Here is a 23,809-nt window from a genome sequence, read left to right on the forward strand (position 1 = left end):
TGAGAAGGTTGCAGCGAGTTGTCGTTTTGAACCACTGCTGTCCCACAATGCCTTTTGGGATGGAGTGCCAGGGTTTTGACCCTGTGATACTGAGGCACAGTGTTATGTTTCCAAGTCAGAATGGTAAGTTGCTAGGAAAGGAACTTTCAGGTGATGGTGTTCCCATATATCTGCTGCTCTTGTCCTTCTAGATGGTAGTAGTCATGGAGTTGGTAGGTATGGAAGAGACTCCTATTCTACCCTAATAATTTATTCAGAATTAATATCAGTCCATTGGTGTTAATGGTCTTATTTATAAATACATCTTTCAGTCTCTCGGGGATTACGAAAAAGTTCCATAATCAACTGTCTTTCTGAATAGCTATTGCTTGAGTGGTTAGTTCAATTGGCTGGCTGACTGGTTTGCAATGCAGACTAAATGCTGAGGTTAGATTAGAGTGGTGCTGGAAAGGCACAGCAGTTCAGACAGCATCCGAGGAGCAGTAAAATTGATGTTTCGGGCAAAAGCCCTTCATCAGGAATACAGGCTGTATTCCTGATGAAGGGCTTTTGCCTGAAATGTCGATTTTACTGCTCCTCGGATGCTGTCTGAACTGCTGTGCCTTTCCAGCACCACTCTAATCTAGACTCTGGTTTCCAGCAACTGCAGTCATTGTTTTTACCTAAATGCTGAGGTTACCATGAAGGAGTATTCTTCTCAAAACTCCCCACTCACTTGGGAAAGTATTTATTATAAACTTGCATTTCTGGTTTCTGAGTTAGTAACCTTTGGGTTATCTGTGAGCCTGAAGTGAATAATTAATTTCTAAGCATTTCTGTAGCTAGGATGATTTTTAAAAATGCTTTTGAGGCCTGAATTCAGAGTGAATTGATTTGTGTGCAGTACTGATGGAATTTTATTTTAATCTTAGGTTGTTTTTCGACCCAGCAAGGTGAATGATGGGACCTCAAAGTTTGTTAGAGACTTCTGCAATTTTATTTTTAGGCTTTAGTAAAACACCTAGAGCTTGGAGAAGGATACTTTTGGTTTTAGTTTACTTTGAGTATTGACCATTCTTGTGAAGTCTTCGATATAAGATGGCTATACAGACCAGTGATCCTGAGAAGGAAAGGAATTATAGTGATCTAGATTACCTTAGAATGAGGAGGTAATGTTCCAAACCAGAACTGTTAGGGTGGAACTCTGAAGAGATTACTCAAATCAGAGTCCATTTAAGCTCAAGTGTGAGATAGATTCAGGAAGAACCCATTTATAGTTTCAGTCTATGTGACATAAACCGAGCAAGGTGTTGGATACAGGAATTCTGATTTGAGTATTGTATAAGTGGTGTCTTGAATACTGTCCTAGAGATGTATATTTGGTGCTATACACAACAGTTGCATCATTCCTTTTCAATTTACAAATGAGAAATGTGTGTTTAAAATTTTATGAGTTTGTAATACAAGTAGATAGTTTGGTTAGTCTATTGTATCTTCATTTATTTTCTTTATACACTTCTGTTCTATTGCTCAAGAAAAATCTGCAGCACTGTGTGTTTATGCTTCATTGAGAGATCATTTCATTAAAAACAAAACAAGTGGAAATATGATCTATCAAGTCAGGTTCCTGTTTGGGATGAAGTTGTCCAGTAACAAAATGTGCTGAGATCCTAACAGTGAGAAAATATATATTTTAATTGATGCCCAAGTTTTTTCTGTGAAGAACTTCAGTGCATGACAGGTCAGTTCTAATTCTCCATAACTTTCTCACACTTCACCTTACTGATCTGTTTTCATCAAGCTTCAGGACATCACTGTCTATGTGAAGAATCAATGGTGTTCAAACCTGGACTTTGAATGGAGGAAAGTTTGAAAGATTGGTTAACGGAGATTGATAAATTCTTGATCTCGCAAGGAATTAAGGGCAATGGGGAGAGTGCAGGTAAGTGGTGTTGAAATGCCCATTAGCCATGATTGAATGGCAGAATGGACTCCATGGGCCGAATGGCCTTACTTCCACTCCTATGTCTTATGATCTTAATTGCAAACCAGTTTTGATATATCAGTCCTGATTGACATGGTAGTTTTATGTTGAAAGTGGGTGAACGTTTAATGTTTCTGGATGTGAATTAGTTAATATTAGTACAGAAGTATTAGTACATGGTTTGTCAGGATCAGTTAGCTCAGTTGGCTAGTTTGAAATGCAAAGCAAGGCTAACAGGATGGGTTCAATTCCTGCACTGGCTGAGGTCACTGCGAAGGTCCCTCCTTCTCAATTGTTCTTCACATCTGAGGTGTGACCCTCAGATTAAACTACTACCAATCATCTTTTTCCAATGAGTGAGTGAGCCGATGGTGACTTTACCTTTTTGTACACGATGAGATATCCTATTAATGTCCCAGCATTTGAAGAAATCTCAATGAATCTAAACATAGGCACTGATCTAACAATTAAATGGGTATCTTCCAAAAATGTAGCAACTGTTTAAACCATTTAAGATGAAAAATGTCTTCCTTCTCCTCCAACCAACATGTTTCATGGTTTCATAAAATTTTAAGACATCACTGCATTTTGTATATTTCTGACTGTGCTATGTCAACCCCAACCTTAGAAATGTTATTAACTGCATCATAGAAACTGGTATTAAAGTGTGATTAATGAGTAATTTCCACATGCTTCTTTAACAGTTGTTTAGATGTTAAATGTTTATTATTGCTTTAAATAATGCATCAGATGTCTTAACTTAATGCTGGTAGTCAATTCCCCAACCAAGACTTAGAACATTTTTGCTAGTCAACTAATAATGCATAGTCACTACAAAAGAGCTTTATTATAGGGACACAGGAGGATTCACACTGAAATTGTTAAGTATACTTCATTGTTAGAATCTGGGTATCATGATGACCATAATTTGAACTGGTCACTGACAAAAGCGAATCAATACAAAATCTGCAAAACTTATCAAATAAATGGAATTGGAATTGTATATTTGATTCCATGGAAGCAAACATTAAGTTTCTCTAGTTTAAATTCAATGGAAACAAACTACTTTTAAACAGTTCTCATTTTGATTTGGAAATTCTAACAGATTAAATGAGATTGACAATGCCCATTTTGACTCTTTTCTTCAATTAATTTGGAGTTTCATGGCAAAGCATTAGTTTTCTATTAGTTTTCCTCTGGTCTGGATGTTGTTAACAAACAATACTTTTATGAATCATTCTATGTTGCATTATTTTGCATTCTAAGATTATTTGTCACAAAGGCAATAATCAAGTGATCGCCTCTGTCTAAATTTGGATTTTTTTTTTCTTTTCTTGTTCAGAAAGAGGTTCTGTTGAGGAACTGCAAATTGATTGTCATTTTCCTCTGAAAAACTAGCATTCAGAATGATATCTATTCTCTAAAAAGACAAGTTTTCTTATTCCAATGCAATCCTGGGGATAGCTAATCTTCCTGGAGTATAATCAGCGTGGGTTCTTGCATTTAAGAATGCTTCTAATTTATTGACACGCAAATATAGTTACAAAGCTATTGCACTGCCAAATAGTAACCGTGAAAAGAATGTGTTGTAGTGTGAATCATTCTCATGAAAACACCCAACATTATTTGGAATAAAGAAGAAACTATTGCAGTTACATGCCATTTTTCATGAGCATTGCACAATCTATGATGTGTCGGCATTGTAGTAGGAAAACACAGAGGCCAATCTATGCACGTCAAAGACCCAAAAGCAACACTGAGATCAAAGACCATTGTTGACCGATATTGGCCAGAATACTTCAGGAACTCCTCTTCTCATGCGCAAAAATGTTCCCTACGTTTGTCTCATGTTCACCTGAAAGGGCAGATGGGAATTTGGTTTCATCTGCATTCCAAAAAGATGCCTCTCTGATGGATCCAGAGTAGTGCAATGGAGTATCAGCCAAAAATATGTGCTCCGGTACTAGGATGTAACATGAATCCACAACTCCATGGTAAGTGAGTTATCATTGAATCAATGCTGATTACCTGGTAGCAAGTAAAAATTCATAAAATAATGTGCCCATAAATAGAAATGTTTTATTTGTCTGTCAAGCATCCACAACCGAGCAGATCTTTATCAAGCAGCACATTATAGATGATCTCAGCAAGAGATAACAATGCTGTATATATCTAAGCTCACCAAAAGGAATCACAGTACTTTCAGATACAATTCATCTCTCCAATAAATAAAATATGTACAAGTTGAAATGCTGGCCTATCTGTCACATATCTCCAAGTCACAACCATGGTGAGGTTTAATACTTTCCCTATTTTTGACTCAACACTGAAAATCCTTCAAGTGAATGTTATGATGAAAAGGAGCAACTAGATTGCACATACAGTTAAAATATATGGAGTTGTGTTTCTTTATTCGCAATAAGAAAAATCAGAATAGATTGAATCCCGAAACAGGGTTGGGGGCGGGGGGAATGGGGGGAGGTGGGTGGGGGGAGATGTTGAGTGTGAGTAATCTTAATTGAGTGTGAAGCCAAAATTTTCTGTTTAAGTTTTGATTTAGATTCTCAGAAACCTTCAGGTGGATTAGCCTTCCTGACTGTGGTTGCCAGGACATAATTTTGTATTAATTAGCTTTCCCTGAATACTCATTAACACTCCAGCCCATTGGAATTACTTTCATGATTGCCTAACAAGATAACAATGTGTTCAAATATAAGCATAATAGTTACAAATATGTCAGGAGAACTCTCTTTTAACAATGGATGCGTGAAGGGAACCATGCAATAACAGCTGAAACACTTAACAAAATGTAGGCATATCAGCCAAACTGTAAATTACCATCCGCATTTGAATGTGTTGTCTGTGCTGAGAGTTTGCTATTGATGGTGAGGAGCAACAGTCCAGAACTATCATCTTTTTAATCAGAATATTTTACTAACTGTCCTATCATCATCAGTAATAAAGTAATTAGCCCCCACTTTAGGTAGGAACGATAATTAACTACCTTTTCAGAGCATTTGAAAGCAATGGATGCAGACAGAGAGACTTTCAAAACAGCGAAAGCTTCTGAAAAATATTGGCAAGCTTTGTGTACTTAGTGTGGATTACAAGTTCACAAATTTTAGAAGAATTTTAGAAAGTAATGAGGAAACAGGTACTTCCCATAACCATATGTAAACAACTCTGAGGATCAGACGTTTTAATTGACAGTTTTTCTGATGAAGTGATGATTAATTCTGAAGATCAAAATTAACGCATTGGTTCCAAAGGACAACTATTAAAGTGGGCAGAAGATAAACATTTACCAAAAGGGGCTGGTCATGGAAAAATGCAATTATTGTAAAGAGAGCATTGAGGACCACTGGAAAATATATCAACTGGTTGAATGTACAGAATGATAGACAGGAAGACAGTCTCACAGATTGTGAAAACGAAATGGAAAAATGGAAGGAAATGCAGTGTAAGCTCAAACAGTGGTTTTGGGTCTGAAACAAGCCAGTAGAAAGAGGACACAAACCATTGAAAGGAATCCTATTAGTAGGAGGGAGAGATCCATCAGAAATATTGCAATAAGACATTGAAGGCAATCCAGAGGGTGTTGCTTAACAAGGTCAAGGAAAATGGTACAGTCTGGGAATACCACTAGGAGCAGAAGCCTGTGCAATCTGGAAGTTTTTATAGTCACAAACATATTAGAAGACAGATTAGCAGGAGCTGCTAAATGGCAAGAATTATAAATCTAGAGGGAATCTGGTGAACAATCAAAGTTAAATGGCAGCTAGTTCCGCCACACCGATGCATTTGTACAGAGAAACTGTCCCCTGCTGGGACGTAAGGCTAAAGTCAAACTAATGAAGCAAGGTTTTGAAGAAAAACTGGGAGAATAAGATATTAGATTCACCAAAGACTGGAAACATAATTTTGAAAATTTTCCTGGCTTTGTTAGGAAAAAGTTCTTTCAGAATTTAATAAGGCTGATTTTTTTACAGGAAGATCAGCTGAAAAAGAAATTTTGCATTCTGAAAGTGGAGCCAAATTCACTGAAGACACTCAGGAAGTTAAATAGTTGCAAAGGGAGATGAAATGATGCCTCTAGAATTTGGTACTTCTTGGCAATGTCTATGTTATTAAAATTGGGCTAACTCCAGTTAAAAGGAAACTCTGCCAATGTTTTATTGGCTTCAGTGGGCTGAGCTTGCAGGCATTTTTATGTCACATGTCGATGATTTCTTTGTGGAGTAGGAACAATGAATTTGAAAACATTGTCATAACTGAGCTCAAAGTGGGATTTAAAATGGGCTGTCAGGTTATTAGATTTTAAGTACATTAGGGAGAAAGTGAGGACTGCAGATGCTGGAGATCAGAGCTGAAAATGTGTTGCTGGAAAAGCGCAGCAGGTCAGGCAGCATCCAGGGAACAGGAGAATCAACGTTTTGGGCATAAGCCCTTCTTCAGGATTGAAGAAGAGCTTATGCCCGAAACGTCGATTCTCCTGTTCCCTGGATGCTGCCTGACCTGCTGCGCTTTTCCAGCAACACATTTTCAGCTTTAAGTACATTAGGTTGAGTACAACAATATAAAATTCCAAGATATAAAAATTATTGAAGTGAAAAAATTTTTGAGAAAAATGAAAAACAGATTTTTTAATCTTTATTATTAGGAGATGCCAGGAATATGAGGCTCATTGTTTTTAGACATGCCTCTTATGTAAATCTTGGTGATAGGTTTTCAAGCACATGACAGGGAGGTGAATATAGCCCTTTAGGTTGGCAAGCTAACAAAATCAGAAGAATCGAAATAAATGCTTAATTATTGTTAAAAGGAGACAAACAGCTGAAGATTTCTTCTTGAACACATCAGAATAATGAAACATGAATCAGACATGAACAAAGGGACACCATTTTATGCAGAACATGAAGAAGTTGCTGATTGGTTGGGACAACATTGACATGGAGATTCAACAAGAAGAGTTACTCATTGATCTTCATTTTCAGGCCAGGCAGGTAGATTCAAATTGGTCAAGGAATTGCCATGAGGATGCAGTAAAGGTTGGCTATCTCTATGACCCTTTTTTCTTTGAGAAAAGATGCAATATGTGGATAAATTCATTTTGCAAACATAAACAATATATGAATATGCGACTTCTATCATGTCAAATACCTCACATTCTAAGTCCAATTGATGAGCTTCAATCAGTTACTGATATAAATATTAATACATTCCAGATTATTTAATAAATGATTTTCAATAACAAATCACATCTAACATTGGATATAATATTCAAGAAATTGGTTGATGCTGGGAATGGCCCTGCTGCCAGCTGGGAATGGCCAGTGGATCCTGATGAAGGGCTTATGCCTGAAATGTCGATTCTCCTGCTCCTCGGATGCTGATTGAACTACTGTGCTTTTCCAGCACCACAGTATCGGCAGTGAATGTGTTGTTTGATACACTCAGCCAGTCATTGGGTGTATGGTCTACAGACCTAGTATCACACTAACACTGGAATTCATGCAGAAACAGAGAATAGAAGAATAAGTAGCTCATTTTGTCTGTCAAGCCTGCCCTGCCATTTAATAGGGTCATGGCTGATCCCATATCTAAATGTCATATTCCTGCTTTCTTCTCATACCCTTCGATGCCTTTAATATCTAAAAGAAAGGCTTTTTCTTGAATGTAATGAGGAACTTGGCCTCCACAGCATTTTGTGCTCGGGAATTCTATAGGTTCGGTTCCAGTTGAGAAACTTTTCCTTAGCTCAGTCTCAAATGGTGTGTCTCCTGGTTCTTGACTCCCCAACAGAGAATACATCCTCCCAGCATCTAGTTTTTGCAGCCCTGTTAGAATTTTATATGGTTTGATCAAATCCCGTCTCATCCTTCTAAATGCTAATAAATACAGCACCCATTGAAAGAAACTCTCCTTATACGATAGCCCAGACTTCTCCAGTATCTGACTAATGATCCTCTGCTGCACACCCATATGACAACTGTATCTTTTCTTAAGTAGGGAGACTAAAACTACATCCAGTATTCCAGGTGTGTTGTCACAAAGGCTCTGTATAACTGCAGTAAGACATCCATTCTTCTGAACTAAAATCATCTGTCAATAGGAGCCAAAATACCACTTGCCTTCCTAATTGTTTTTTTTCCACCTGTCTGTCTACTTTCAATGACTGGTGTACAAGGGCACACACATATCACGTTATTCATTGGTGTGGTAGAAAAACTACTCCTGGCTTGACAGCAACATCCAGTGGAGAAACCATTCTTGGATTTATTACATAGTAGCAGTGTTAACAGCTAGCTTCAGTTGTTTTCTTTTAAATTCACGAGATACCTTCCCCTTTCAGGGTAATTGGAGGTAAATTGGATACCGCTGATGATAAAAAGTTCCATGCAGGCCTTTCTTGTGATCTACAAAAAGTGACGATTTGACCAGGGTGTCTGTTATCATGCAGGACCTGATGAAGGAGCGTCGCTCCGATTAAACCTGTTGGACTATAACCTGGTGTTGTGTGATTTTTAACTTTGTACACCCCAGTCCAACACCGGCATCTCCAAATCATCATGCACGATAGTTTTGATATTTCCTACCTCATAGAATAATTGAGTCATGTAGCACAGAAACAGACCCTTAGGTCTGACCAGTCCATGCTAAACATAATCCCAAACTAAACAGTCCTGATGAAGGGCTTTTGCCCGAAACGTCGATTTCGCTGCTCCTTGGATGCTGCCTGAACTGCTGTGCTCTTCCAGTCCCACCTGTCTGCTCCTGGCCCACATCCCTCCAAATCTTTCATGTTTAAGTACTCATCTAAGTGTCTTTTAAATGTTGTAACTATGCCCACATCTACCACTTCCTAAGGGAATTCATTCCACATGCAAACCATCCTCTTTGTAAACAATTTGTCCCTCATGTATTTTTAAAATCTCTCTCTTCTCACCTTAAACAATGTGCACTCTAGTCTTAAAAATCCCCATCCTGGTGAAAATACACCTATCATTAACCTTATCTATACCCTCATGATTTAAAAAAAACTCTATAAGATCACCTCTCAACCTCCCATGTTCCAGTGAAAAAAGTCCCAGCCTATCTAGCCTTTTTTATAGCTCAAAACTTCCATACCCAACAACATCCTGGTAAATCTCTTCTGAACACTCTCTAGCTTAATAATATCCTTCTTATAACTGGGCAACCAGAATTGGACACAATATTCCAGAAGAGATCTCACCGATGTCCTGTACAATCTCAACATGACTTCCCAACTCCTTTACTCAAAGGAGTGAACAATGAAGACAAACATGCTAATAGATTGATCTTATAGCATGTGGGACTGTAGTAATTTGAATGTATTTATTGATTAGTGAGTGTGGAATTTTGAAACATTGTAATTTTTTTTAAAAGTCCTTCATACGATATGTGAGCATCATTGGCAGGACCAACATTTATTGCCCATTCCTAATTGCCATTGCGAAAATGACGGCGGTCTGCAACTTTCATGTGAAGTTTCAAGGGAGGAAGAGAGAGCTGTAGAGTCAAAGAATATGGCACTGGAAAAGCACAACAGGTTAGGCATTATCCGAAAAGTTGGCATATCAATGTTTTGGGCATAAGTCCTCCATCAGGAACGTGGGCTACTTTTAAAGAAACAACTGCAGGTACCTCCAGAAACCTAAAAATGAAGTTCTTCTTCCACAATCCTTCAAAACGTAAATGCTTCAAGCAATATTTTAATACAGAACATCTTCATAATAGCATGTATGCATATGCAATGAGATGAACACAATTGCATGAGTCAATCCAATCACCTTCATTCCCCTACGCTCCCGGATTGATGAATTCAACACGCGGCGTGACATCGAACAATTCTTCCGCCGCCTTTGCCTCCGTGCCTACTTCTTTAACCAAGACTCCCGCCCACCCTCTGACGACCCCTTCTCCCGCCTCCAACACACCCCATCCACCTGGACACCCCGTGCTGGCCTCCTACCTGCCCTCGACCTCTGCATAGCCAACTGCCGCCGCGATATTAACCGCCACCTGAACTCCCCCACCCCTCTCACCCACTCCAACCTCTCACCCTCGGAACGCGCAGCCCTCCACTCACTCCGTTGCAACCCCAACCTCACTATCAAACCAGCAGACAAGGGAGGCGCGGTAGTAGTTTGGCGCACCGACCTCTACACCGCTGAGGCCAAACGCCAGCTCGCAGATACCTCCTCCTACTGCCCCCTTGACCATGACCCCACCCCCCACCACCAAACCATCATCTCCCAGACCGTCCATAACCTCATCACCTTGGGGGATCTCCCATCCACCGCCTCCAACCTCATAGTCCCTCATAGTCCCACAACCTCCCGCTTCTACCTCCTGCCCAAAATCCACAAACCTGACTGCCCCGGCCGACCCATTGTCTCCACCTGCTCCTGCCCCACCGAACTCATCTCCGCATACCTTGACACCGTCCTGTCCCCCTTAGTCCAAGAACTCCCCACCTACGTTCGGGACACCACCCATGCCCTCCACCTGCTCCATGATTTTCGCTTCCCCGGTCCCCAATGCCTTATTTTCACCATGGACATCCAGTCCCTGTACACCTCCATCCCCCATCACGAAGGACTCAAAGCCCTCCGCTTCTTTCTTTCCCGCCATACCGACCAGTACCCTTCCACTGACACCCTCCTTCGACTGACTGAACTGGTCCTCACCCTGAACAACTTCTCTTTCCAATCCTCCCACTTCCTCCAAACGAAAGGAGTAGCCATGGGCACCCGCATGGGCCCCAGCTATGCCTGCCTCTTCGTAGGATATGTGGAACAATCCATCTTCCGCAACTACACTGGCCCCACCCCCCACCTTTTCCTCCGCTACATCGATGACTGTATCGGCGCCGCCTCGTGCTCCCACGAGGAGGTTGAACAGTTCATCCACTTCACCAACACCTTCCACCCCGACCTCAAATTCACCTGGACAGTCTCAGATTCCTCCCTCCCCTTCCTCGACCTTTCTATTTCTATCTCAGGCGACCATATCAACACGGACATCTACTACAAACCGACCGACTCCCACAGCTACCTGGACTACACCTCCTCCCATCCTGCCCCCTGTAAAAACGCCATCCCATTCTCCCAATTCCTTCGACTCTGCCGCATCTGCTCCCAGGAGGACCAGTTCCAAAAACGCACATCCCAGATGGCCTCCTTCTTCAAGGACCGCAATTTCCCCCCCGACGTGGTCGACGATGCCCTCCACCGCATCTCTTCCACTTCCCGATCCTCCGCCCTTGAACCCCGCCCCTCCAACCGCCACCAGGACAGAACCCCACTGGTCCTCACCTACCACCCCACTAACCTCCATGTACAGCGCATCATCCGCCGTCATTTCCGCCACCTCCAAACGGAGCCCACCACCAAGGATATATTTCCCTCCCCTCCCCTATCAGCATTCCGTAAAGACCACTCCCTCCGTGACTCCCTCGTCAGATCCACACCCCCTACCAACCCAACCTCCACTCCCGGCACCTTCCCCTGCAACCGCAGGAGGTGCAAGACTTGCGCCCACACCTCCCCCCTCACCTCCCTCCAAGGCCCCAAAGGAGACTTCCATATCCGCCACAGATTCACCTGTACCTCCACACATATCATCTATTGCATCCTTTGCACCCGATGTGGCCTCCTCTATATTGGGGAGACAGGCCGCCTACTTGCGGAGCGTTTCAGAGAACACCTCTGGGACACCCGGACCAACCAACCCAACCACCCTGTAGCTCAACATTTCAATTCCCCCTCCCACTCCACAAGGATATGCAGGTCTTTGGACTCCTCCATCGTCAGACCACAGCGAAACGACGGTTGGAGGAAGAACGCCTCATCTTCCGGCTAGGAACCCTCCAACCACAAGGGATGAACTCGGATTTCACCAGTTTCCTCATTTCCCCTCCCCCCAGCCTGTCTCAGTCAAATCCATCAAATTCAGCACCGCCTTCCTAACCTGCAATCTTCTTCCCGACATCTCCGCCCCCACCCCAGTCTGACCTATCACCCTCACCTTGACCTCTTTCCACCTATCACATTTCCGACGCCCCTCCCCCAAGTCCCTCCTCCCTATCTTTTATCTTAGCCTGCTGGACCAACTTTCCTCATTCCTGAAGAAGGGCTAATGCCCGAAACGTCGATTCTCCTGTTCCCTAGATGCTGCCTGACCTGCTGCGCTTTTCCAGCAACACATTTCCATCTCAATCCAATCTGGCCCAGTGAAAGTACCTCCTATATGATTACACCAGAGAAGCTGTGGAGGAAATTCACTAGGATGCCATCAGGAACATTTCAGCTATGAAAAGAAAAGGATGAGAGAGGCTGGTGTTTTTTTCCTTAGAATAGAGATGGCTGGGTGGGCTGGGGAGGTGTGCGGTGGGGAAAGGGACCTAAATGTAGTCCATAAGTTATGATGTGCATAAGTAGAGTGGACAGGAAAAAAACCTTTCCCTTTAGTTGGGGGGGGGGGTCAGTAATCAAAGGGTAGGAGCTTTAAACTGTCCAATGCCTGCTGTAGTGTCTTCAGCACACCCCAACAAATGTTGAAGGAACAGCACCTGATTTTCCACTGAGGAACTTTACAGTCTTCAGAACTCAACATTAAGTTCAACAACTTCAGAGCATGAACACCGTCCTCTATTCGGATTGCATCCTTTCTCCCAAAGTGCCTTATTGTGTGGGTTTGAGCTCAGCAGACCTGAATATTTTCTGATATTAACATCTATTCTTCATTTATAAAACTCTTCTCTCCTACCATTAGCACTTTTGCTCTGGACATCCTCATCATTTGTTCCACTTGATCTTCCGCCACAAATAACCAGTGGACATTGACTTAAGGTAAAGGACAGGAGGTTAAAAGGGAGTTAAGGAAGAATTTTTTTCACCCAGTGCTTGGTGGATATTTGGAAAGAATGGTAGAGGCTGGAACCATCTACCATATCAGTGGAGAAGTATTGAGTTGAAACAATATTATATGTAAGGCTATGAGCTAAGTCCTGGAAAATGGGACTAGCATAGAAAGGTGCTTGAAGACCAGTGTGAATGCAATGATCTGAAGAGCCTCGCTTTGTGCCGTTATTCTATTTACAAGATTATTGTTTCCAGAATCAGATGAACATCAAACTTAACGTGAGATTCAAGGAGAGGACATTTCAACTTATTGCAAGTATCCGCTCTTAATTGAGTGAGGAATGTTCCAAGTTTGGTTACTGTAATAAAAGTAAAGTTTCAACCAATGAGCAGAGGAAGAAGACTTTCTCTGCTTGGTGTCCGACCAGAAATCAATTGAAGCTTGTCACAAACATCACTATCTGTGGCTTGAGGCATTATATCAAAGACAGATTTTTAAAAAAATCTGTTTTAACCTGTTTTCAAATATGCAGGTGATGTGAATCCGAATACAGAGACACTCAGCAGGTCAGCAGCGCCTGTGGAGAGAATTGTTTTGCTAAAGGGTCCACACCTGAAATGTGAATTCAAATATTCTCTCCACAGAGACTTCCAGACCTGCTGAGTGTTTCCAATGGTACCTGTTTCAATATTTTATTTAGCTAAGCTTAAAGTGTTTAATATTTTCTTTTTCTGTGATTTTCCATATTTATTCAGGCCCGGTAAATCTGAGGGCATGTAAAGGAAAAACCAGTATAATAGACTGATGCACAGTAATTCAACTTGAGCTATATAGTTATGTACACAGGAGCAGTACAACCACTGTGTTCCCTTCCAAGCATCACTTGTTTTTTTTCACTGAATTTTTCTTCTGTCTGGGGAGGAAGGAGAAGAGTGGATTGATGCAGTGAGATGTCACCAAGTCTCTCTGGCTAAACGATAGTTGATACTGTAGCCAGACATTTGTCAGTATGTGTGGGAACTTTACCCTGCTTGCTGATAGGATCCCATTATGTAATTTCTCATTGCCTGGAAATAATTAGTTGCTCTCAGAATTGGAAAGGAGATGGGTTCATCTGAAGTACTGTTAGCCAAGTGGAGGACATATAATCAAAGAAAAACTATGTCACTGAAAGAGGCCATGATGTCTGGACCAGCAGAATAAACTTCATTGTCCATTTTAAAACACACTGGTCCACAGCCTTACAATGTACAGCACCTCAGCTGCAGATCCAGGTCCCTTTTAAATGGAGTGAGAACTTTTGCCTCAACAACCTAATTGAGCACTGAATTTCAGACATGCAAAGCCGAAAAGTGTGGTGCTCAAAAAGCAGAGCTGGTCAGGCAGCATCAGAGGAGTAGAGAGCCGACGTTTCGAGCATATTCAAAATGTCAAATCTCCTGCTCTTCAGATGCTGCCTGACCGGCTGTGCCTTACCAGCACCACACCTTTTGACTCTGATCTCCAGCATCTGCAGTCCTCACTTTCTCCAAGATATCCAAGGCTGTCTAGCTGATGATATTTTTTCCATATGCACCCCCCCCCCCAATCCATCACTCACTGAAATCTAAGCCATGTAATATTATTTGATGTGAAACAGCAGTTTGGTACCTAATGCAAGGCATTTTGAAAATCCAAGTATTTAACAACCATTTCACTAAGCTTGTCTACGTTTTCCTTTTTGTCTTCAAAGAATTGAATCAAAATTGTTAAACGTGACTCAGCATTCGAGAATCCTTGCTGACTATTTTTCTAAGTGCATTCCCTTGAATCTTGTTTAAATTCCATTGAACTCTTCTATTAGTATAGATTTCAATATCTATCCAATCACAGTCACTAGACTGAATAGCCTGCAAAACCCAGATTTTGTTCTACCTCCTAGTGAGGAGGTAATGGAAAAGGGAAACTGATGCTTCTAGTTTCTTTGGAAACTAAGACTGAAAGTGAGATCAGAAACCTAACCCTTTGAGAAGTCTGGAAATTGTCACCAAGTGCACTCAGATTCCATACATTTCACCATTACTTAGGATATAGCACATCAACTAAGTTTGAGTTGACTTCTGATATAGCTACTGGCTAGAAATAATCTCTGCTCAACCAAGGAGTTTACAAACAGGAGCTGATTCACCTTGACGTTTTGGAGACTTGGCCAGCACATTCCCACAGGCCAACAGCAGATTTGATGTGGGGAAGCATTTAACTGTTCCTTTAAAATCTGTTGAAAAAAGGGAGAGGAGGACCAAGAAGAACAGATAGTAAATGTGGAGAAAGTGAGGACTGCAGATGCTGGAGATCAGAGTCGAGAGTGTGGTGTTGGAAAAGCACAGCAGGTCAGGCAGCATCTGAGGAACAGGAGAAATTGACGTTTCAGGCATGAGCCCTTCATCAGATAGTAAATGTGTCCCTCAGCAAAAAGCAATGGGAGTGATTATTGTAGTAGTGAAAAGCTGTAAGGAAGACTAGGTATTAATGCCTCGTCATTTGTACAGAGTGTTATTAATATGGCAATCTCTCCCAAAATGAGCAGTGGAGGCTGGGTTTTTGAATATATTCAATGTTGAGTTAAAAGAAGATTTTCATTGACAAGGAAGTCAAGGTCATGGCGACAGGCAAGAAAATGGAGTTAAGGCCATACCACATCAGTCATGTTCTTACTGATTGGTGGTGCAACCTTCAGAGTTTGAATGACCTATTCCTGCTCCCATGTCTTATATTCTTACCATTCCTTTAAAATGGAAGTTGGATTGACTGTTGTCAGTTGAGAATCTGGCTGAATTTTAGAAGCAAAAGAAGCTGAAATTTTCCGTGAGGATGACAGAGTTTCAAAGATTAACCAAGATTGGTGACATATAAGATGAGTTACTGCTGAGTTCACTTGGAAGATCTGCCTCTGCTGTATCTGTCATTTGAAGTATAATTTATGGTTGCGAATCAACCACAATTTTCCTGTTAATTCATGTTTAATTCTGGGCGTTGTTTATTCAAATTTTGTACATTACAAAATGTTCTGGCTTGGACCACAAACTCCTGTGGTTTAAAGCTTTTCAGTAAGAAAAACTGGAATTTGGGATTTTTTTTTCCTTTATAAACAAGTTACTGGACTTGACGAAGGGAATAACTTTCTCTGCATTAAAATCAACAATAATTCTCATCTTTGGTCCTATTCCTTTGAAACTTATATATTGAATTTGCAAACTACTAGCTGCTTTCTCATTTTGGTTTCCCTGATTATACATGGGTATGTAGTTCCAAACATAGGAACAGGAATAGGCCATTCAGCCCTCGAGTCTGTTCCACTATTCACTGAGATCGTGGCTGATTATGGCCTACCTCCATAAACCTACCTTTGGCCATGTCCCTTAATGTATTTGCTTAACAAATATTTCTCTGTCAGATTAAAATTAACAACTGATCCAGCATCCACTCTCAATTGTGGAAGAGAGTTTCAAACATTACCATCTATTCTGTGTAGAACTGTTTTGTAACATCCCTCCTGAATGATCTGATCCAAATTCTCAGATTATGCCATTTAGTTCTAGAATTGCTAACCTGTGAAAATTTATTATCTTTATCTATCCTGTCATTTCCAGTTGCGATTTTGAAGGCTTTGATCAGATCACGCCATAACTTTTTACAATCAGTCATCCTGTTTCAATACTCCTGAGCAAGATAGTATTTCCCTAATGCTGCAAATAATTGGTACTTGACATTTACTAAAAAAAACCATATCAACAATAAAGTTGTGTTATGTATATAAATATTTATGTAACATGCCAATTAGCCACTATGCTGACTTCCCAGTCATAATCATTAGCAGTTTTTATTGATAGCAAAACATTATGAAGTCCAATCAGCACAATATTAAATGCTGCAACTTTCATTGTCTCTTCAGCAAATCATATGTACGTTTTTCACACTTATTCTGCCACAGAGGGTACATTTTTACACCTTGTAAGTATAATTGTTGCTATTAGCACCTTCTACACATCCTGCAGTTTGTGCTTTATCACAGAATATTCTTGCTCACCATCTGCTAACACCTCACATTCATAAACCTTTTGGTGAATTTCAGGCAGACTGAAAATGTTCCCTCAAGAGAATGTCTGCCATCATTCTCTTAAGTTTAATTTATATTTCAGAGCGATGGAGAATTTCTGTAGGACATTAATTTTAACACCAACTCACTGCCATAGGTAAGGCACTGAGAGAAATTGCAATTGGGTATTGGTTCGTTGCAAATTCTGTTTTTTTTTCACATTGTGTCCACATCCACCAGTCAAGCTAATTATTAAGGGCGAGGGAAGGTTATGTGACAGGGACATCCAACAAATTTCAGTCACTTTGCAAATTCTGCATTGTTGTGCAACCTAGTATATTGGATTTATAAATCTTACACTGATCATGCATTCATCTTGGTTGACAGAGGTTAGGTCAATTTGATAGAAATCAATTTCTTCTTATTGTTCTGAACACTACAGTGAAAAGGAGAATATGCATCAATTTCATCTTTATAGAGGCACATATATTACTCCTACAATAATGCAGTGCTCTAATATGTTTGCACAGCCTTGCAATACTGTGGTCTGGATCAACAGATTGCCACTGATCGGGTATATTCTCTTGATTTGACACTGCTGTGCATTTCTCCTTTTCCATGCCATTGCGAGCCTGTACAATTCACTAAGCACAAGTGAAGCTCAGCCAATGTGTTACACTATATGGAGCATGTGGGAATTCCAAATGCTTCTGATAGTCTGGATGAGCATGTCTGTAGGAAACGCCTCCAGTTTGAACACCTTGAGCATCGAGTATTGGAACTCTTTGGAGCCACAGAGGTGCATCAGTGAGGCTAAAAGCTATGTGGACAGCACATTTTCTGAGGTAGATACACCATAGGCTAAGGAGCAGTAGGCAGAGAGGGAACTAGGCAAGGAAAAGAAGTGAGCAGGTGAACAGGAAAGCTCTAGAAGTCATCCCAGTCGATGACTGATCTTCAGTGTTGGAAAACAATGACAGTGAGAGTTCCACAAAAGAGTACCGTGCTCTGGGTGCCCAGCTGCACAAAGGGGAAAGGTAAGAGTGTTAGATGACCCAATAGTGGGTGCTGCAGAGAAACCTTTCTGCATGTGACTCCAGGATGGTGTGTTTCTTCCCTCGGACCTGCATCAGGGATGTCATTGAGCAGCTGCAGGGCACCCCAAAGTGGGAGAATGATCAGTCAGAGGTTGTGGTACCTACTGGTACCGATGATAGAGGTTGAATGTGGGATGAGGGCTTACATCAAGAATCCAGGAAGCTAGGCGGTAGATTAATAAAAAGGGACCTCTAAGGTTGTAATTTTTGGTGCCCCGCATAAGTGAGTGCAAAAATAAGATGAATGCGTAGCTCAGGGGTTAGTGCAGGAGGGCATGGTTTGGATTTTTGGATTGCTGCAACCACTTCTGGGGAGAATGATCCACACCTGAATCAGAATTGGACCAACATCCTTGAGAGTAGGTTTGCTAGTGCTGTCGGGTGGAATTTAAACTAATTTTGTTGGGGTCAGGCGGATACAAATCATTAGTATAATGGGAACAGTGCATGTATAGTAAAGGATCCAGGATAGAGAGTTCATCCATATAAGCACTGATACCAAAAACTTCTACAAGTACATAAAAAGGAAGAGAATTGTGAAAACAAAAGTTGACCCTTTAGAAGATGAAAATGCCAAAGAAGAAATGGGGACTCAGAAATGGTGGAGGCACTGAATTAATATTTTGTGTCTGTTTTCACATTGGAAGATAATAATTTCTTCCCAAAAGCTGCAGTCACTGCAGAGGAACTTGGTGAAATTACAATAACCAGGGAGAATGTATTAAGTATCCTGATGGGATTAAAGTCAGATAAATCCCCAGGGCCTGATGACCTGCACCCTAGGATATTAAAGGATGTGGCACCAGAGAAGCTAGATGCATTAGTTAAACCTTTCCAAAATTCCCTGGATTCTGGAGAGGTACCACTGGATTGGAAAGACACCCTTACTCAAAAAAGGAGATAGGCAATAAGTGGGCAACTATAGATTATTCAGTTTGACTTCTATAGTGGGGAAGTTGCTGGAGTAAAGGAGGAGCTAACTGAACACTTGGTAAAACATAGCTCAATTCATCAGTTTCAGGAAAGGTAAGTCATGCTTGACAAACTTGCTGGAGTTCTTTAAGGATATAACCAGTAAAGTGGATAATGGGGATTCAGTGGGTATGGTACACCTAGATTTTTAGAAGGCATTTAATAAGGTGTTGCACACAAGAATGGTTTACGAGGTTAGATCCCGGGTTACTGGTAATGTATTAGCTTGGAAAGAGGATTGGCTGAATGACAGAAAACAGAGCATTGTGAAAAATGGATCTTTCTCTGAATGGTGAACTGCAACTATTAGGGTGCCGCAGGATTCAGTTCTTTGACCTCAGCTATTTACAATATGTATAAATGATCTGCAAGCAAGGACAGAATGTAGCATAGCGAAATTCATGGATGATACTATAATAAGTTGGAAAGTAGGCAGTGATGAGGAGATAAAGAGTTTACAGATGGATATTGATAGGCGAGGAGGTTGGGCCAGAATCTGGCAGATGGAGTTTAATGTGTGAGGCTATCCATTTTGGCCAGAAAAATAAATGGGGAACTTATTATTTAAATGGGAAGCAGATCAAAAATGTATCACTGCAGAGGGATTTGGGCATCTTTGTGCATGAATCGCAGAAAGTGGGTATGCAGATGCAGTATATAAGAAGAAAGGCAAATAGACTCCTGGTATTTATTGCAAAAATATTGAATTATAAAAGTAAAGAAGCGTTGTTACATCTATATAACACATTGGTGAGACCACACCTGGAATATTGTGTCCAGTTTTGGTCTCCTTCCTTGAGGAAGGGTATACTGGCAATGGAGATAGTTCAGAGAAGGTTCACCAGGTTGATTCCAGGGATGAAAGGGCTGTCACCAGAGGTGTAAATGAATAGATTGGGCTTCTAATCATTGGAGTTCAGAAGAATGAGGGGGTGATCTGACTGAGTTATGTAAAATGCAAAAGGAGATTGATAAGGTGGATGTTGAACAGATCTGGGACAGTCTCAAACAAGAGGTCATAGATCTCGAGTAAGAGAAGGTATGTTCAAAATTGAGATGAGGAAAAATGACTTCTATCGGTGGCTTGTGAATCTGTGGAATCTATGCCCCTGAGAGCAATGGAGGCAGAATCAAATAGATATGTTTCTGATGAAAAACGGGATAAAGGGATAAAGGGACCTGGCAGGAAAATATAGTTTTGACCAGGATAAGATTAGCCATGATCATGTTAAGTAGTGTAACAGCCTTGAAGGGCTGAATTGCTACTCTGGCTCCAAATTCCTATGTTGCAATTCAAAGAGTAGTGCGAGGCTTGATGGCTTTTACTCTAATTCTAAGAGTATTATAGGTTTAACAGATGAGTTAAGGGCAGGGATTGACATGTGGAATTGTGATGTTGAAGTTACTGTAAAGACATGGTTGAGGAAGGGACAGGAATAGCAACTCAATATTCCAGGGTTTGGGATCATTAGGTGAGATGGAGAGAATCTAAAAGAGAGGAGTCAGTTATTGTAGTAAGAAAGGTCTTCAATTGAGGCTTGTGGGTAGAGATTAGAAATAAAAGGAGGTAGTCACATTGTTTGGGAGTCTATAATATATGCAAGCAGTAAGTGAGCAATGGAGGAGTAGCCAATTTATTGAGATGTGTAATAATAATAGAGCCATTGTACTAGGAGAATTCAACTTATTGAACGTCAATTAGGATAGTCATTGTGTAAAGGTTTTGTAGCCAAAGATTTATGCAAATGTATTCAGGAGATAGTTTGATATAAAACACCTAGAAGGTCCAACAAGTGACAGCACAGTGCTGTGGTCAAATTGCAGTGGGGAGCATTTTAGTGGTAGTGACCATAGCACACAACAATTTAAACAGAAATTGCTCATGAAACTCAGCAAGTCTGGCTGCATTGCAGGAAGAAAGAATGTTTAACATTGAGTCCAGTGATTCCTGGTGAAGAGCCACTGGACTCAAAACACTAACTCAGCTGTCTTCCCCTCAATGCTGCTGCACCTGCTGAGTTTTGCCAACAATTTCTGTTTTGTTTCGGATCACAAGCGTCCATAGTTCTTTGCTTTATTTTTACACTGCAATTAAAGTTTGTTATGATAAAGAAAAGAGATGTTTAGCAAAAAGAAGTGTCTTGGATTGAAGAAAGGCAGGAAGGATTTGGCCAAAGCAGAGTGGGAACAGCTAATAGTCGGACAATGTACATGAGAGCAGTTGGATGGCGAAGGGATCGTGTGTGTGTTGAGGATGAGTGTGTGGTGTATTCAAAAAGAAAATAGGAAGATTATAGGATCAACATGTTCCCTTTTGTGTGACATGCAGGACTAACAAGGCAAGAGAACCCTGGATGTCAAGGAATATCCAGGATTAGATAAAAATGAAAGAGAGGCTTTTAGCAGGTACAAAGGGAGCAAATGAACAGAGGCCCTAGAGGAGTGCACAATGTGCAGAAGAGGGGCAAACTAAAGAAAGCAATTAGGAGACCAAAAAGGGTCATGTAAAATCCCTGGCATGTACAATTAAGGAGAAATATCATGCATGTCTCGTCTCCATACACTCAGACAAGGAGAGTGATCAATAATGTAGCTGTCTTGGTACAAGCTAAACAAAGACACATACAGGAATTTCTGGAGGCCTGGTTCTCAACCCGGAATGCCATCAACAGACATGTAGAAATCGATCCTATATACAAGCCACTGCAAAGCAAGGCTGGAAATGACACAATCCACCATAACAGACCAGGTGAGGTAAATAATGTGTAGTATACAACAACGCTTCATCAGAAGGTGCACTAAGAATGTTACCTAGTAGGGCGACAAAACATCTGCATACAAACCAACCAGCTCAGCGGGCAAACCAAAATCACATCCACAACCCGAGCTACAAATCTTTTCAAAACCTTAAATTTTCTAAGTATATTAAGGGTAAGACAATCACCAGGAAAGAGTAGCGTCCATGATGAATCAATGGACAATCCGTATGTGGCAGGGTGTTAAACAAACACTTCACATTTGACTTTATTCAGCAGAATGAGGGTACCATGTTTGGGAAAGGGACCATTCGGTTCTTGAGCAGACTAGCTTCAGTGTCAGGTCATACTAAAGGTTTAAGAGTAGACAATTCTCCATTTCTGGATGGGTTGTATCTCAGGCTGCTGTGGGAGGTGAGGAAAATTAAAGGAGCTCTGACTCGAATTTTGAATCCCTGTCTGGCCATAGAGAAGTTGCCAGAGGACTGAAGGAATGCTAATCTTGAAACGTTGCTCTTTCTCCACGGATGCTGCCTGACCATCTGTGATCTCCAGCATTTCTTATTTTCAGTGAAGGATTGTTAATGTGGTTTCATTTTTCAGGAGGGGTGGTAGAGATAAGTCAGGAAGTTACAGACCTGTGAGTCTCATATCAGTGATAGGGCAACTCATGGAGAAAATTACGAAGGAGGAAATGAATTTGGAAAGGCAAGGTTTGATTGGGAAAAGACAGTGTGGCTTTGTTAGAGGGAGGTCATGCATGATAAAGTTGATGTAAGTTTCATTGAGGTGATCAGGCGTCTAGTTGAGGGTAGGGCAGTTATTGCAGGCTATACTGATTTCAGCAAAACCTTTGACAGCGTCTAACATGGGAAACTAATACAGAAGGCAAAAGTACTTTGGATTCAGGGTAATTTAGCAAGATGGATCCTAAATTAGGGATAGGAAACAAAGGGTGGTGGTAGTTAGGGAGAGGAAACAAAGGCTGTTTGTGTGCTTGAGACCAGTGTCCAGTGGCATGACACAGAACTCAGTCCATGATCGTTGTTTCTGATAAATTTCAACAATGTAGTTGAGAATGTGGGGAGGGATGATAAGTAGGCTTGTGGATGATACAAAGATTCTGCATTAGAGTGGTGCTGGAAAAGCACAGCAGTTCAGGCAGCATCCGAGGAGCAGGATGCTGCCTGAATTGCTGTGCTTTTCCAGCACCACTCTACTGCAGAATCTAGTTTCCAGCATCTGCAGTCATTGTTTTTATCTAGATGATATAAAGATTGGCTGGGTGGTTGACAGTGAAGAGGAAGGTGTTAGGTTATCGGAGGATATAAATAATTGTTCAGGTGGGCAGATCAGTAGCAGATAGAATTTAAATCTGAGGTGATGCACTTTGGAAGAACAAAGGAATACTCAATGAATGACCAGACATGAGGAAGCTCAGAGGAGCAGAGGAATGTTGGGATGCTTATCCCTAGATCCTGAAGGCAACAGGACAGGTCATTAGGGTGGCTAAGGAGGCAGATGGGACACTTACCCATATCAATCATAGTTTAGATTATAAGAGCAAGAAGGTTATGTTAAAGCTGTGCAGAAATTGGTTAGACCACAACTAGAGAACTACGTGCAATTCTGATCACCATGCGATAAGAAGGATATGATAACACTGTAGGGGGTGCAGGTGAGATTCCTCAGAATGATTCTTGGGTTTGAGCATTTTAACTATGAAGAGAGGATGGACAAACTCCTGTTGTTTTCTTTGGAAATGAGAAGGTTGAAGGGGACCTGATTGAGGTGTGTAAGATTATGTAAGAGGGGCATGGAAAGGGTCGTTAGACAGTAGCTGTTCTCCTTAGTTGAAAGTTCAGTGATGAGGGAAGATAACTTTAAGGTGGAAGACAGGAAGTTGAGAGGTGAGTGGAGAAAAAAAATCTTTCATGTAGAAGGTATGGGAATCTGGAATGCACTGACCGGGAGGACAGTAGGGCAGGAAATTCCATACCTTAAAAATATATGTGGATGAGTACTTGAAATGTAATTTCATTGAAGGCTGTGGGCCGAG

The sequence above is a fragment of the Chiloscyllium plagiosum genome, unplaced genomic scaffold (assembly GCF_037043375.1).
Source record: "Chiloscyllium plagiosum isolate Xiang-an unplaced genomic scaffold, Cpla_swu_hap1 HiC_scaffold_3, whole genome shotgun sequence".
NCBI classification, from domain to species: Eukaryota; Metazoa; Chordata; class Chondrichthyes; order Orectolobiformes; family Hemiscylliidae; genus Chiloscyllium; species Chiloscyllium plagiosum.